This window comes from Mesoplodon densirostris, chromosome 7 (genome assembly GCF_025265405.1).
Source record: "Mesoplodon densirostris isolate mMesDen1 chromosome 7, mMesDen1 primary haplotype, whole genome shotgun sequence".
Lineage (NCBI taxonomy): Eukaryota > Metazoa > Chordata > Mammalia > Artiodactyla > Ziphiidae > Mesoplodon > Mesoplodon densirostris.
In genome coordinates this window covers 66,733,636-66,748,768 of record NC_082667.1, presented here as the reverse complement: position 1 = coordinate 66,748,768, position 15,133 = coordinate 66,733,636, and positions in this window count along the sequence as shown.

Here is a 15,133-nt window from a genome sequence, read left to right as displayed (position 1 = left end):
GTACCCTGGCATGAGGGAATCATTTTTAACCAAGCAGAGATTTAAGTGGCTATTTCCAAGAGGTGATACAAGCAGATGAGCCCCACCATAATGCAGGCTGCTCATGAGAAATGGAGCGTGAACTGCAGACCCAAGAAATGAATATAAATTCAGCAGATATTTTAATTTTTAACCAGAGGAAAAAAAGCCCAGCCCAGACAGAAAGAATAGGGGAAGAGTATACTTTGCATAGCACTATAGAAAGCCTTTGCTAGCACTGCTGAGACAAATGGCATAGTCTTATAGCTTCTGCCATCCTTGCAGTTGGGATGGGAAAGATTTCTACAGGGACTGCTACTGCTGGCCGCCTTCATGGATAACGGAGGTCATGGTTTATGGGCACAAACTACTCTGTTCCAGAAGCAGCTTCATTGTTATGCAGGCACGGAAACCCAGAAGCCAGCCCAACTCCTTCCCATTTTTCTGGGCAGTTTTGCACCCAGATGGAGTAGCTGGAAGATAGAAAGGGGTCAGAGGAGAAGAAGTGACATTTATTAGGCACCTACTATGTGCCAGGCATCAGTCTCATTGAATTATGGAGGCTTAGGGCTCCATGATTGATGGGGTCCATACGTGTGTGTGTGTGTGTGTGTGTGTGTGTGTGTGTGTGTCCTCACACACAAGTTAGCACGTTTGTCATCTAGATGGAGAAATGGAGGGAGAGGGAGAAAGTTCAAAGTACTTAGAAGCTGGGAAGATTATGGATCAAAAGGTGCATAATAAGAGTGGAGATCCAGGACCGGCCTTATGAGATGATGAATCAGGTAGCTTCTTTGGGGACTGGGTAGGGAAGTTCCTGCCTCTGACAGGAATATCCCATCTGGATGGAACAGTGGATGCTGTAACTATGGGGACTGTGGAAAGAGTGTAGTGGGAACCAGTGATTTCATGAGCCAGCTCTGGGAGCAGGCTGGAAACAGGCCTTAACCTCTCCCAAGAGCGTCCATCTGGCAGCATGGCTGCACTTCATCTCTGCTGAAAGCCCTGCCATTCCCTTACCCTCCACCTGGCTCAAACTGAGTCCACCTGCCAGTCTCCAAAACCAGTTTGTACTCCGACTTCACTAATACATGCGTACCTCCAAGATATTGTGGGTTCAGTTCCCAAGTACTGCAATAGAGCAAATATCTTAAAACGAGTCACATGTATTTTTTGGTTTCCCAGTGCATATGAAAGTTACAATTATACTGTACTGTAGTCTATTAAGTGTGCATTATGTCTAAAAACCAATGTAGAGCATCTTTTCATGTGCCTCTTGGTCATCTGTATGTCTTCTTTAGTGAAATGTCTATTTAGGTCTTCTGCCCATTTTTTAATTGTGTTGTTTGGGGTTTTTTTTTTTTTTTTGATACTGAGCTCCATGAGCTATTTGTATATTTGGAGATTAATCCTTTGTCTGTTGCTTTGTTTGCAAATATTTTCTCCCATTCTGAAGGTTGTCTTTTCATCTTGTTTATGCTTTCCTTTGCTGTGCAAAAGATTTTAAGTTTAATTAGGTCCCATTTGTTTATTGTTGTTTTTATTTTCCTGCTGTGGTTTATGTCAAACAGTGTTTTTCCTATGTTTTCCTCTAAGAGTTTTATAGTGTCCTATGTTTTCCTCTGAGAGTTTTATAGTGTTTTTCCTATGTTTTCCTCTAAGAGTTTTTTAGGTCTTTAATCCATTTTGATTATATTTTTGTGTATGGTGTTACGTAGTGTTCTAATTTCATTCTTTTGCATGTAGCTGTCCAGTTTTTCCAGCACCACTTATTGAAGAGGCTGTCTTTTCTCCACTGTATTACAGAAATGCAAATCAAAACTACAATGAGGTATCACCTCACACCGGTCAGAATGGCCATCATCAAAAAATCTACAAACAATAAATGCTGGAGAGGGTGTGGAAAAAAGGGAACCCTTTTGCACTCTTGATGGGAATGTAAATTGATACAGCCACTATGGAGAACAGTATGGAGGTTCCTTAAAAAACTAAAACTGAACTACCATATGACCCAGCAATCCCACTCCTGGGCACGTAACCTGAGAAAACCATAATTCAAAAAGACACGTCTCCCAATGTTTACTGCAGCACTATTTACAATAGCCAGGACATGAAAACAACCTAAATGTCCAATGATAGATGAATGGATAAAGAAGATGTGGTACATATATACAATGGAATATTACTCAGCCATAAAATGGAATGAAATTGGGTCACTTGTAGAGATGTGGATGGACCTAGAGTCCGTCATACAGAGTGAAGTAAGCCAGAAAGAGAAAAACAGATATCAATATTAACGCATTATGTGGAACCTAGAAAAATGGTACAGATGAACCTATTTGCATGGTAGGAATAGCGACGCAGACGTAGAGAACGGACATGAGGACGCAGTGGGGGAAGTGGAGGGTGGGACAAATTGGGAGATTAGGTTTGACACTACCATGTTCAAAGTAGAGGGCTTCCCTGGTGGCGCAGTGGTTAAGAATCCCCCTGCCAATGTAGGGGACACCGGTTCAAGCCCTGGTCCGGGAAGATCCCACATGCCGCGGAGCAACTAAGCCTTGCGCCGCAACTACTGAGCCCACGTGCTACAACTACTGAAGCCCGCACGTCTAGAGCCTGTGCTCCGCAACAAGAAAAGCCAATGCAATGAGAAGCCCGTGCACTGCAACGAAGAGTAGCCCCTGCTCACCGCAACTAGAGAAAGCCCACATGCAGCAATGAAGACCCAATGCAGCCAAAAATTAAAATAAATAAATTTCTAATAAATAAATAAAATAAAATAGATAGCTAGTGGGAACCTGCTGCATAGCACAGGGAGCTCAGCTCGGTGCTCTGTGATGACCTAGATGGGTGGGATGGGAGGGATTGGGGGTGGGAGGGAGGTCCAAGAGGGAGGGGATATAGGTATACATATAGCTGATTCACTTCACTGTACAGCAGAAACTAACACAACATTGTAGAGCAATTATACTCCAATAAAAAATAAAAAAATAAAAATAAAAAACAATGTATATACCCAATTAAAAAATACTTCTTTGCTAAGAAATGCGAACCACCAGTTGAGCCTTCCACAAGTCATAATCTTTTTGCAATAGTAACATCAAAGATCACTGACCACACATCACCATAACAAACACAATAATAATAATGAAAACGTTCAGGTACTGCAAGAATTACCAAAATGTGATACAGAAACACAAAGTAAGCAGATGCTGTTGGAAAAATGGTGGCATAGTCTTGCCATACTCAGGGTTGCCACAAATCTTTAATTTGTTAAAAATGCAATAAAGCAAAGTACAGTAAAACAAGGCATGACTGGATTGTCAGAAGCACCAACATTCTTGGAGACTCAACAGCTGGACAACCACTTTGGACTCTCCTACCCCCACATCAGTCACTTACCAACGCCTACCGACAGTTTCTGTATAACATCTCCCCACCTTTTCATTCTTACTGCCACACCCCTAGGCCAGGGTTCAATCCACATACCCCTCAATTAGAGCAACTCAACAGTTGGCCGTTCAAAACCTCCTATGATCTAGCCCCATCCTACTTCATAAACCAGTGGCCCACCCTCCCACTGCTCACTCAAATGAGCTTCTTCCTTCTATCAGTTGGCCTGCTTTAAGCCAGCCTCCATTCTTTTTTCCAGGCCATTTCATCCATCCGGATTTCCTTTTTCCCTATATATGCATTCACTCCCTCCAACCCCCTGCCCATGCATTCATTCAATAACCATTAAACAGTGCCGACTATGTACTAACAACCTTCTAGCTGCTGGGGATCCAGTGATCATCAGGACAAAGTCCCTCTGTTCTAGGAGCTTATGTTCAAGTGGGGAAGCTGTAAATTAAAGCCTGGTGAAGGGATAAAGAATGGCACCGTGAGTGTGTCTGTATTAGACAGGGTGGTCAGGAAAGCCTGTGATGGGGAGTAGACGTCGGATCTGAGACATGAATGATGTGAGAGTTAATCCTCTGAAAATTGGGGTAAGAGCTTCAAAGTCTTCTTCTTCAGAGATCACATAGCTCTTCAGAAATCACCCCCATCCCTGACTCCAGGACTCACTGCCTGAGATACTCATGTGTCCTTGAGTTGCTTTTTACCTATTTGTGCCTAACCAGATGGTAAGTTCTTTAAGGGCAGGATCTGGATACCACATCCTAAAAGTCAGAGGTTAATGGAGCATTATTGCACACAAGGACCACCCAGCTAAGGCAAAATAAAGGAGAAATCATCTCACTTTGATTCTAAAAATGTGAGAATCCGAGGAAAAATTTCTTCCTTGTGATTTGAGGAAGACTGTTTTGCAGGTGTCATTCATTCCACAGTGGAGGTTTTCCTAGCTGGGGGTAAGGAAGGCAGTTAAGGCCGCTCTGTCTGATTTGAATCTATAAGCAGGCAATAAACTCCTTACGACTGAGGCAGAAAATGCCACCAAAAGCTCCAAGATGGAAGGACATCTGTTGTCAAACTATCTTGAAATCCTTGAGCTGAAGTCCCAATGAAAGTGTTTTCCTGAGGATGCCTCTGACTTTAAGATAATGATTCCAGGATAAATCATTTTCATGATGTAAGAAACATTTTCATGATGAGTTGCCATTGAGAATCAATGAAAAGGATACTGAAATGCATCTAGAGTTTACTGAATCAAATCTTACTTTATAAATAATTTTAAAGTATATAGTGTTAATTTTTTTTAATGTAAAATGTTTTTACTTTAACGCATTTAATAAAGAGTTAGACTTTTGCCAATCAGCTGACACATATTAACTGAGTGCATCCAATCACCAAGGCTACACTGTGAGGCAGGTACAGTAGTGAACAAACAGATAGGGTCCCTGTCCCCAAGGAACTTACAGTCCAGCAGAGAAGATAGATGCTAAATAAATTAGTATCAATAATTAGAAAATTACAAGCAAGTAAAACATTGCAATAGAGAAACACAGGGGCTACTGAAGTGTGTGGGGAAAAGGGAAGGGGGTGGTCAGAGCAAATTCCCTAAGGAAGGGACATTTCAGCTGAGACAGAAATTAACTAGTAGTACTTAGTGAAGGAAAGTAGCACAAAAGTATGTTCCAGGCAGAGGACACCTCATGTACCCAAGATCACCAGTGGAGAGGAACATGGCACTTGGGAAGAATAGCCAATTCAGTGGGGCTGGACTGAAAGAGGCACAGGATGGGGCTGGGAGGGCAGGAAGAGGCAAAACCAAAGCAGGCGTTGTTACAGAATTCTGGTTTTACCCTACAGACTAGGGAAGGCCATTTCACTTTTGGATATTGGGGAAGCATACTAACCTCTGTAAAAATAGAATCCTATATAAGTCCCTCTTCAAGAAAGAAAAATTTGAGATGAGACAGGAATCACCTTTTAAGAAGACAGTCAGTTTTAATTAAAGGGAAATTGAAGAAAAATCACTTGGACCTAAAAATACTTTTGTTTATCCAGGCATTATGCTGCAAATTGCTTTTCTTGGCTGATAAAAGAAGCTGGAGGATAAAGATTATTTACAACCCAGGTAGTTAAAGCATCTATTTGCTTACAAATCAGATTGAGATAGGTCCCCAACAAAACTAAACTAGATTATGCTCCACTTAAGTGACAAATTTCTTAGCTGCCATTCTAGAGAAAGAAATAAGGACTGGTTTCCTGTCAAATTGTTTTGACATCCCTGTTTTTGCCCATCTGAAATGCAAACATTTAATGTTTGTATGTGAACATCAAGAATTGTGAAACATGTTTTAGATAATCATGGGGAGACAAACATAACTGGAAGTTGTAAGAGTTGGAAATTTGTAATTATTATTAGTGACTTCTGATAGAATTAAACATAAAATAGTTAAATGTTTTTCTTCTTTTCTTTGCCTAAACCCCAATGTTGACCAAAATATAAAACCCAGTTTACAATTTTGGGAGTTTGAAACAGTAGCTGTCAGTCTTTCTTTTGAAGCAATTAAAATAAAATTGGGAGCTTTGCTTACACTTCACTCTCTCCAGTTAACCCCATCAATGGCTGTCACCATCACTCTTCGTCAAACCAGACTATGCCAACTTCCACACCTCTGCTTGTGTTACTGTCCCTACCTGGAATTCCCTTCTCACTCCCAGATCCAGAGCCTGGTATGTCACACCAAATGATTAGGAAGACACTGCTATTTATTGGTAAGGAACCCATACTGCAAATTCATGTCTTTGAAGTGATGAATAAAGTTCATGAAAGTTGCTACTCTAAATCCAATTGGCCACCACTTGCTGATTTCCTTCTTTATGTAGGGAACAATATCCAAGGAAGGAACAGGCTGAGAACGAACCTACAGTCAAATGACATGCCCCATAAATCAAAGTGGCGCTCACTGACCCACTTTTAATAATGCATGCGTTTTGAGCTGCCCCCTAGTGGCTTCGGTGAGAAGGCCAATGAGTTACTCTCATGCTCTCCTCCAGCCCCAGGAAGATCAAAGGCACATGCTGCAGATGACCCAGGTTATAGCCACATTTGCAGCCAGAGTGAGGCTGCCTGGCTCACATATGAATTGAATCTGTCCACCTTGGTCTCACAGAATGCCAAGCCAAATGGCAACAATTCGGGGCATGGGTAATCCCTTGGTCAATCTGGTAGTATTATTAGGACTAATGCCCAAATCATTTAAGATAATAATACCTTGGTAACTCTTCAAAGCTTCTGTCTGAGAAATGGAAAGTTAGCAGGACCAAACTTGACTTACCGCAGGTAGAGGTCGAGTGGAGAACAGTACCCCTCATGCTGCAGGGAAGGGGACGAAGTGACCTCCGGGTTACTTCTGAGCACACAGACCTTTCAGGCATTGTTCCCAAGGCTGTATCCACAAACTGCCAATCAAAATGGCACCTTGGAAACCTTCTGGTGTTTGATCTGGGTGACCAATCACATCAGATCATTCAAAACAAGAACTTCCAAGTTTAAGGCTCCACGAGTCTTCATGGGTCCTAGTAGTTCAGAATGTGTCCCACAGAGATAGACTCCAATAGTTAGTTATCACAGTCTTTGTCATTCCAAACCACCACAGCTGCTCCTCTCCAGGCTGTCCTAATTAGCAGCATGGCGCTCATTAACAGCTGCTGCTGGTTTAAATGTTCTCCCCCACGTGGACCAGGGCCTATAAAATCTCCCCAAAATACATCCTCCTGTGAAAGTGGTGCATACCTGGCAACAGATGTTTGCTGAAGATAGGCCTGATGATTTGCCCTTCCAGGATCCAAGATTCTGATCCCCACCTGCCCACCACTGTCCCAACATCTCGCCCCCAGCCAGTCAGGTGGGGCAAAGCATCCCAGAGGCACCACCACCACACAGGCTCATGGTGCTTAGCTGAGCACACAGTAGGCACACGGTGTTAGCAACCAGCAGGGCTGATATTCAGCGAATATGCACCACGACAACATAAAAGCTGTCAAAATGTGGGAAACTCCCATACTGGATGTTAAATACCTGCTTCCCCAATGTCCCTGTGCACCCAGTGTCCAGCATCACATGATGGTGTTGTACCTTCCCTCAGGACCCTGGGGACCTCCTCACTGTCCAGCATCCATCCTGATTGGTCAGTGCCGTAGATACCAGTCATTAAATTTGATATCATGCCTGGCTCTCATCGTCCTCGTTGTCACGGTCATTATTTATGGACTCCCATCCTCAGAAACACTCATACCCAGGAACTCAGCTCTGCCTCCCACAGTTTCTCCCTGACTTCTCCTTCTCCACAGTAGGTTCCTACCCTCAGCCGAACCTTTCAATAATGTTATTTTCTGGCTCCACACAATCCCCGAGTCATCTCACCCACAGCCTTGACTTCACTTACGCAGACCGGGGATTTGTCAACCCTCGTTATGTGTGAGTTGTCGATTTAGCTGGACCGGACCTCTGTTTCACACCATCCCCTTCCCTGCATAGTTCTGGGTTAGTGTGACCACAAGAGATGTTTTACAGGAGACTTGGAAGGCAGAAGTGAAGCAGAGACAGTTTCTGTTTTACTCTCAGAAAGCCGCCGCCGGGCAGCAGGTGCTGATGCTGCTTATCCACTGGTCCCCCTCGTCCGCGTGAGGCAACAGCCAAGCAGGCGGCTCCCCCGGCTTCTGCCGCATCTCTCCCATCCGTTTCTCGCTCTGCTAGGCCAGGTGCATATCAGTTCTGTGATGAAGGAGACCAGCCTCTCCTGCACTGAAAACCTAAAGGCGATGAGAGATCAACTCAGGTTCTAGGCCAGTGTCATAGGTTCCAGCTCATCTTTGCAGATTCCCTTTAGTCTTGCGTTCCCATATCCCATCTGTCTTCCTCTCCTGACTGCCTGCCATGTAGACACAAATGTGACAGCCCTACATAAACTGTTGACCAGCTCTCACATTGCATACTGTTAAACCCCTATAATAAATCTATATCTGTGTCTACATCTACATCTATATGCCTATTTATACATAGGTAGATTAAAAAGAGAGAGAGAGAGAGAGAGAGAGATCTCCTAATGGTTCTGCTTCTCTAACTGAACTTCATCTGATAACAAAACATCCACCAGTCACCTAAGCCATAAATCAAGTATCGTCCCAATTCCTCTCTCCATCACTCGCAGCGTCGACCCAGCAAATCATTCCACCTCCCGTCTTTTGTTCTCCAAGTCCTTGGATCCTTTTGTTCTGTTCTGTTTTATGCTGGGATTTGACAATGGAACTATGTTTGTTTTATAAACAGCAACGGGAAAAGCATGGTAGAAAAAGCAGAAGGGAATTCATGAGTGACTGCTACTTAAAGGCTCAACAAAGAACTATGAATGATCCAAGTGCAGGTCGGCTTGCCTTTTCATCCCCTCACACTGTGCAAACATGAAACAACCAGACGTGATCCCTTGGAAGGGTAGGGCCATGGAAAGGGTGCCCACACTTGCAGGTCAGAGCCTTTCACTGCAGAGCGTTTGCTGTGACCGGTGACAAGCAATGTGCTCACAGGGGGCTTGGCGGCAGCTTAATTACTAAGAATGCCTGTTACAGAAATGTGCTTATTTATCATAAAGGCGACAGGAGTTGCTAAGCAAATTCATAAAGCAACAGCAGAAACGTTAGCCTACTTAAAAGCAAGGAACTTAAGTACTGGCCTTTACGTTCACATAGTAAATACGCTCATTAGACATCTTCCTCTTTCTGTAATAATGTCCTGGCATGGACCCCTAACACATCCTCCCTCTTCCCTTCCAGCATTTGTCCTGTGGGTGCTTGATTATAATGGAACTACATTTCCTTACAAATGTTCTGTTTCTCCAGCCTATCATTCATCATCCATTAATTCACAAAACATTTATTAAGTGCCTGTTGTTTGCCAGGTGCTGGGAATATGACAGCTTATTAGTATAGGATTTGTATTTGTGGAGTTGCCATTCTAATGGGGGAAGATCATCTATCAAGAAGTAATCAAATACATAATATCATTCCATTTAGTGATAGATGCCACAAATATACAAAGTTGGATAAGGGATAGTGAGTGTGAACAGGTGGTCAGAGAAGCCCTCCTGGACGAGGTGACAACTAAGCAGAGATATGAACATTGGGAAGGAACTAACCATGTGGCCATCTGAGCAAGAGCTTCCCAAGGAGAGAGAACCTTCCCTGAGGTCAGCATTCATGTGTGAGAAAATAAATGAAAAAATAACGAGTACTGGATGTTTCTCCCTTCAGTTTCTGGAACACTCCAAGCTCTTTTGTCTTTATCAATTCTATTCCCTTACTGGATCACTCTTGCCCCTGTTCTCACCTGAATGACTCCTCATTTTTCAGGTCTCAATCCAAATACCCCTTCTTCCGAGAAGTCTTCCCTGACTATCCAGTCTAAGGCACATCCTCCTGTGACTTTCTCTGATAACACCTGCTTTTATCTTTACAAAGTGTGACTGTTTGTATGTTGTATTAGTCAGACTTCTCCAGAGAAACAGAACCATCAGGAGATATATATAGATTTACCTACTTATCTATCTATATTTATAGTTAGATCTATCACTATCTATCTATATCTCTATTATTTATATGATATAGATTTACTATAGGAATTGGCTCAAATGATCATGGGAGTTGAGAAGTCCCATGCTCTGCTGTCTGCAAGCTGGAGAACCAAAAAAGGTGGTGGTGTAATTCAGTCCAAAGACCTGAGAATTGGGGGGGGGGGGGGGTCGGGGCAAGATGTAAGTCCCAATCCAAGACTGAAGGCCAGAGAACCAGAACTGATATCCTAAGGCAAGAAAAGATAGGTTCCAGCTCAAGCAGAGAGAGAAAATTTGCCCCTTCTCTGCCTTTTCGTTCTATTCAAGCCCTCGGAGGATTGGGTGATGCCCACCATCATTGGTGAGGGTGATCTTCTGTATTCAGTCTGCTGATTCAAATGTTAATCTCTTCTAGAAACACTCTCACAGACACACCCAGAAATATGCTTTACCAGCTATTTGGGCAACACTTAGCCCAGTCAAGTTGACGCATAAAATTACTCATCACATATGTGTACTTATTTAACACATAGAAAGCATTCAAATAACTGTTGAATGAATGAACCAATGGGTGAATCATAAAAACAGTCATCCACAGAGCATCCAAACCAGGCAGGTTGAGAACTGAGAAAAGGGTGGTGGTGGAACACAAAGGAAAAAAAATTTTATTGAGAAAAACGAGGATTTAAGGAAGAAGGAAAGAAGGTGGAAGGGAAGCCTGCTAAGAGAAGCCAAGCTGAGGGGCTGGGTTAGAGGGGAAGGGGGCCGAGAGCAGGCCAGGCAGGACAATAGACAGAAGTGGCAGAGAGAGTCTAACAGCAAAACAACAGCTGCACTGCCGGCCGCTGCCAGCAAAGGCTTCAGCACTATTCAGAGGGACAGCGTCACGCACACCTGAGATGCAAGGCCTGAGCGGCCCACCAGGGTCACCTGCCAACTACCACATAATCCTCCCCTGCCTGGATACCTTCGGCACTGGACAGGGTGCTCACTCCCAGCATCAGTTATGCATCGACCCTCACAATGTGTGTCTTTTCTTCTCTACTGAAAGCATTCCTAATCCCTTAACCATTCTTCATGGGACAATGGCCAAACCATTCACCCTCTCCACCCTCTAGTCACCCACATCCACAACAGGTTCCGATTTGTCAAGATCTCCTTTGCAGGGTGTTGCCCGGATCAGCACCCACTGCACCAGTGGTGGCTGAAGTGACCTTCTCAAAGCCTTTGAAACCAACAAACTCGCCAGCTGGCTGGAAGCCTGGGATGGCTTTGAGCCCGCCTGCTTTGACAGAAGAGGTTATAGCAGATGCTCCCGTATTTCATTGTGTGACAAATGAATGCATTGTGGGAGGAGAGGAAAATAGAACCTGGGAAAGGGCGCAAACCTTTCTGGGTGGCCTTAACAGATGGGCGTACATAATGAGATAACACAGGCTCTAATCTCAGGGCCAGCTGCTGAGGCATGACGGCTTTCTTAATGGAAAAAGAAGAAATACTCCTTGAAATGAAAAATACAAGGCAAGACAAATGTGTCCAAGGAAAGCCGGAGGATTGAATGCCCCCTCAGAGCTCTTTGGGGAACCAGAAAGTTCTGGTGAAAATGCCACTGCAGGTGGTGCAGATTCCTTGTTACCTACTCAGACTGGATGAAAAACAGACCTTTAATGTTCAGTGCCTTCCATAGGCACCTTTAATGTTCAGTGCCTTCCATAGGCACAGGGCACCTGCATCTCTGATTGATGGCCTTTCAGACAGTTTTCTCCTTGGAGCTATTACTTCCCCAAATTTCTTTTGCCAGAAAAATAACTAGAGAGCTCCGGTTCCCTCCCTTCCTGGGACTTTTTTTTTAAATGTATCCATAAAAGTATATCTTAAAAAGGAGTTGCTCGGTTTTCAACATGTGGATAATTGATTTGTTACAACTCACAAAAGAGCATTTGTCATTTCAAAACAACCAAGAGCAAGACATTCTTCTTCCTCCCGCGCTGAGTGTGGAGACGCTTGACTTATTGCTGCCATTAAATTGAAGTGTTCGGCTGATTATTTGGTATTTCAGAATTCTTTATAAATCACCGCCTTATTTTGGTGATTACAGTTTTAAGAGGAGGCACTTGATTTATAGGCGACATCAGGGAGGAGGAGGGAGGAAGAGGGAGGGGCCAGGAGGTGCAGCAGAGGCAAGAGGTTCGATGAAGATAGAATTGGAAACATCTGTTCGATACATCACCCCCTTCTCTACAAATTGCAGCCCTGGAATACGCCTACACCTGGGAGATTTTCATTACTCAAGCTTTGACAGGCAAATACAACAAGGAGGTGGTGGAGGTGTGTCCATGGCTGTTTGCAGATTTGGATGTGCCAGTCCACTCAGGGTTCTGGCCCCCCTCCCCAGCTGGGGGTAGAAGAGAGTGAGGTTCTAAAGTGAAATTCATCCTACTGTGCTACATGAACAAGCCATGAGATCTAGGTCCACGTTCACAGTGAAAACGAGAGGGCTGGCTCCAACTGGACACAGCTGGATTCTGACATGCAACAGAGCGGAAAATGACTTCTTAGGCTTCAGTGAGTCCATCAATCAACCGCATTTATTGGCAGCTGAAGGGAGGCGGACCACTGTAACAGACTCTTAGGAGGGCCCCAGAAATGATCAGACGTGATGCCCACCCTGGATAAACTCACGGCCTAATTGGGAAGACCCGAGTGACATGCCCCATCAGGTTAAAAAGTCATTAAATATGTCATAGGCTAGCTATGTATAAGTGGCACCTGCTTCCACTCCAGCTGGAAGTTAGTGTCTGAAATTTCTTCCCAGGGAACAAAGACCTCTACTCTAGTGATGAGAGGTCAGGCTTGAGTTTCAAACACCCCAGAAGAAGGACTCTCACTGGTGAGATATGTTCAGTGCTAGATTTTTTTAACTGGAGCATGTACACATACCCAGGTGGCCAGGATGGTGAGAGAGACTAAAACTAGTGTTACAGAGAATATATCAAGAAAATGGGGTATTCTGCCTGGAAAAGAGAGGGGATATGAGAGCTCATATGTGTCTGAAAGGTTGTCATGGGAAGGAGGAAGCAGATTTATTTTGTAATCACTCCAGAGAGAAGAGCGAGAATTGCTGGTAGAAAACTGCAAAGAAGCAGATTTTAGTTCAACATAATCTAGCAATTAGAGCTCTGTGGGTATAGAGAGGTGGCAGGTAGTGAGCTCTCTGCCAGGGGAGGTGTGAAAGGATAGTCTGGGTGGCCATGTTAGAGCCACCGTTCAGAGAGCTGAGCGTTTGGTGGGAAGAAGAGCTAGATGCTATTTAAGTTCCTTGTCACTGTAAGAGAATATGATTCCATGACTCGAATTCACTTTAAAGTGAGAATGGTTAATATATTCTTTCCAGAAAGTATATTCTATTAAAACCAGAGGAGAATTTACAAAAAGTGATGAATATGCTGATGGAATTGTATGTGCCCCTGATAGGAGAAATGGGCTTAGAAATGGATATTGACTATGAGTGCCCTTTTCAACATTGAACTTGGTATCCTAAATTGGAGAGTCAATAACACATAAGGAGCAAGAACAAACACATTGGCAACAGCAAGTGGTTATAGGTATTGGCTCTAGCACTTAGTAGCCGTGTGGTTTTGGAAAAGTTCCTTAACCTTTCTGAGCTTCATATTTCCTCACTGGCCAAGCAAGGGGATAATAGTGCCGCTCTCATAGAGACATTGTGAAGATTCAAGGAAATAATTTATACAAAGAATTAGCACAGTGCCCAGCTCATAGCAAGCACTCAATCATTATAAGCTATTAAGAATAGTACTGAGCTTTCTTAATTTAAGATGCACAATTTTCTATATTTTAATGTTGCTGAAATCAGAACATGTCTTTAATAGATATTCACATTGAACGTATTAATTCTCTCCAAACACACTCAGGCATGCTTGCGCATGTGTGTACGCACGCATGCACACCTGCCCCCCCCCCCGCCCCACACACACACAGCTGTTTCTAAATGCATTGTGCACCTTGCAAAAGGCAGCATCTTAGAATCAAGGTCTGTGTCCTCCTCCATGCAGCCTTTCATGGTTACCACCCTGAACTCCCACTGGGAAAATAAAAAATAAAATCTGCTAAACCAAGCACCAGCTACACGTTTCTTCCATACCCTATGCAGGGAGCCCATTCAGAATTTAGCAAACAATATAGGTTACCATTTACTCTGCTCTTTCTGCATGCCTGGTTGTGGTTCTGGTACTAGATGGTTGCACGTACATCACCTCATTTAATCCTCTTGTCAACCATGTGAGGGCAGCACAATTATCCCCATCTGGACACTGAAGCTCCCGTGTCTGAGAGGCCAGCCCAATGAATATGGCTAGTAAGTGGAGGATCTTGTTTATGAACCAGGTCTGCTTGACTTCATTGCCAAGGCTATCTCCCCGGATGCTGTAAGAAAGGTGGGAATGACAACCCTTCTTTCACTTCCAGGTTTTTAACTCCCAGCCCAAGGCCTCATATGTGGCTTTCAACAGTGATCCCCTGGGGGCTGGGGAGAGGCTTGTGGGAAAAGGGTATAGTCTCCATGTCCCAGCCTACATTGACCCTCCATGCAGCTCCTGAAAATGCACATGGGTACGCGCGCACACACACACAGAGCAGCCATCTGAGGGAATGCCCTGCGGTGAAGGTGGGCCTCACTGGAACAAGGATGCTGGTTGTTTCCAGACAGCCTCCCAAGACAGCATTTACTTCTTCAGCAAACCTCCAGGGACTGGTCCTCACAGGCCTGGAAACAGGATCCTGTCAGTCCCCAGAGGTCGAGGACACAGGAAGTTTGACTCAGACCAACACACACAGAGGACTGGTATCTAAACCAGTTGTTAGCGTATTAATTTGCAGTGAGGGTCCGAGTGCCAAGTGGCCTGCGAGAGTGGGCCTGACTAGGCTCCGTGGCCCTGGAGACACAGCCAAGTTCCAGCACGTGGTTCCATGAGCATGGAGTGTCAGGGCCGGGGGAAAGGAAGGTCTGATGCCTCATCCCCAAGAGAGACGGCCTGCCAGGGGAGCAGATTCGGCACAGGCCTGGCCCTGCTCCCTCCCCCCGCATAAGGCCCTGG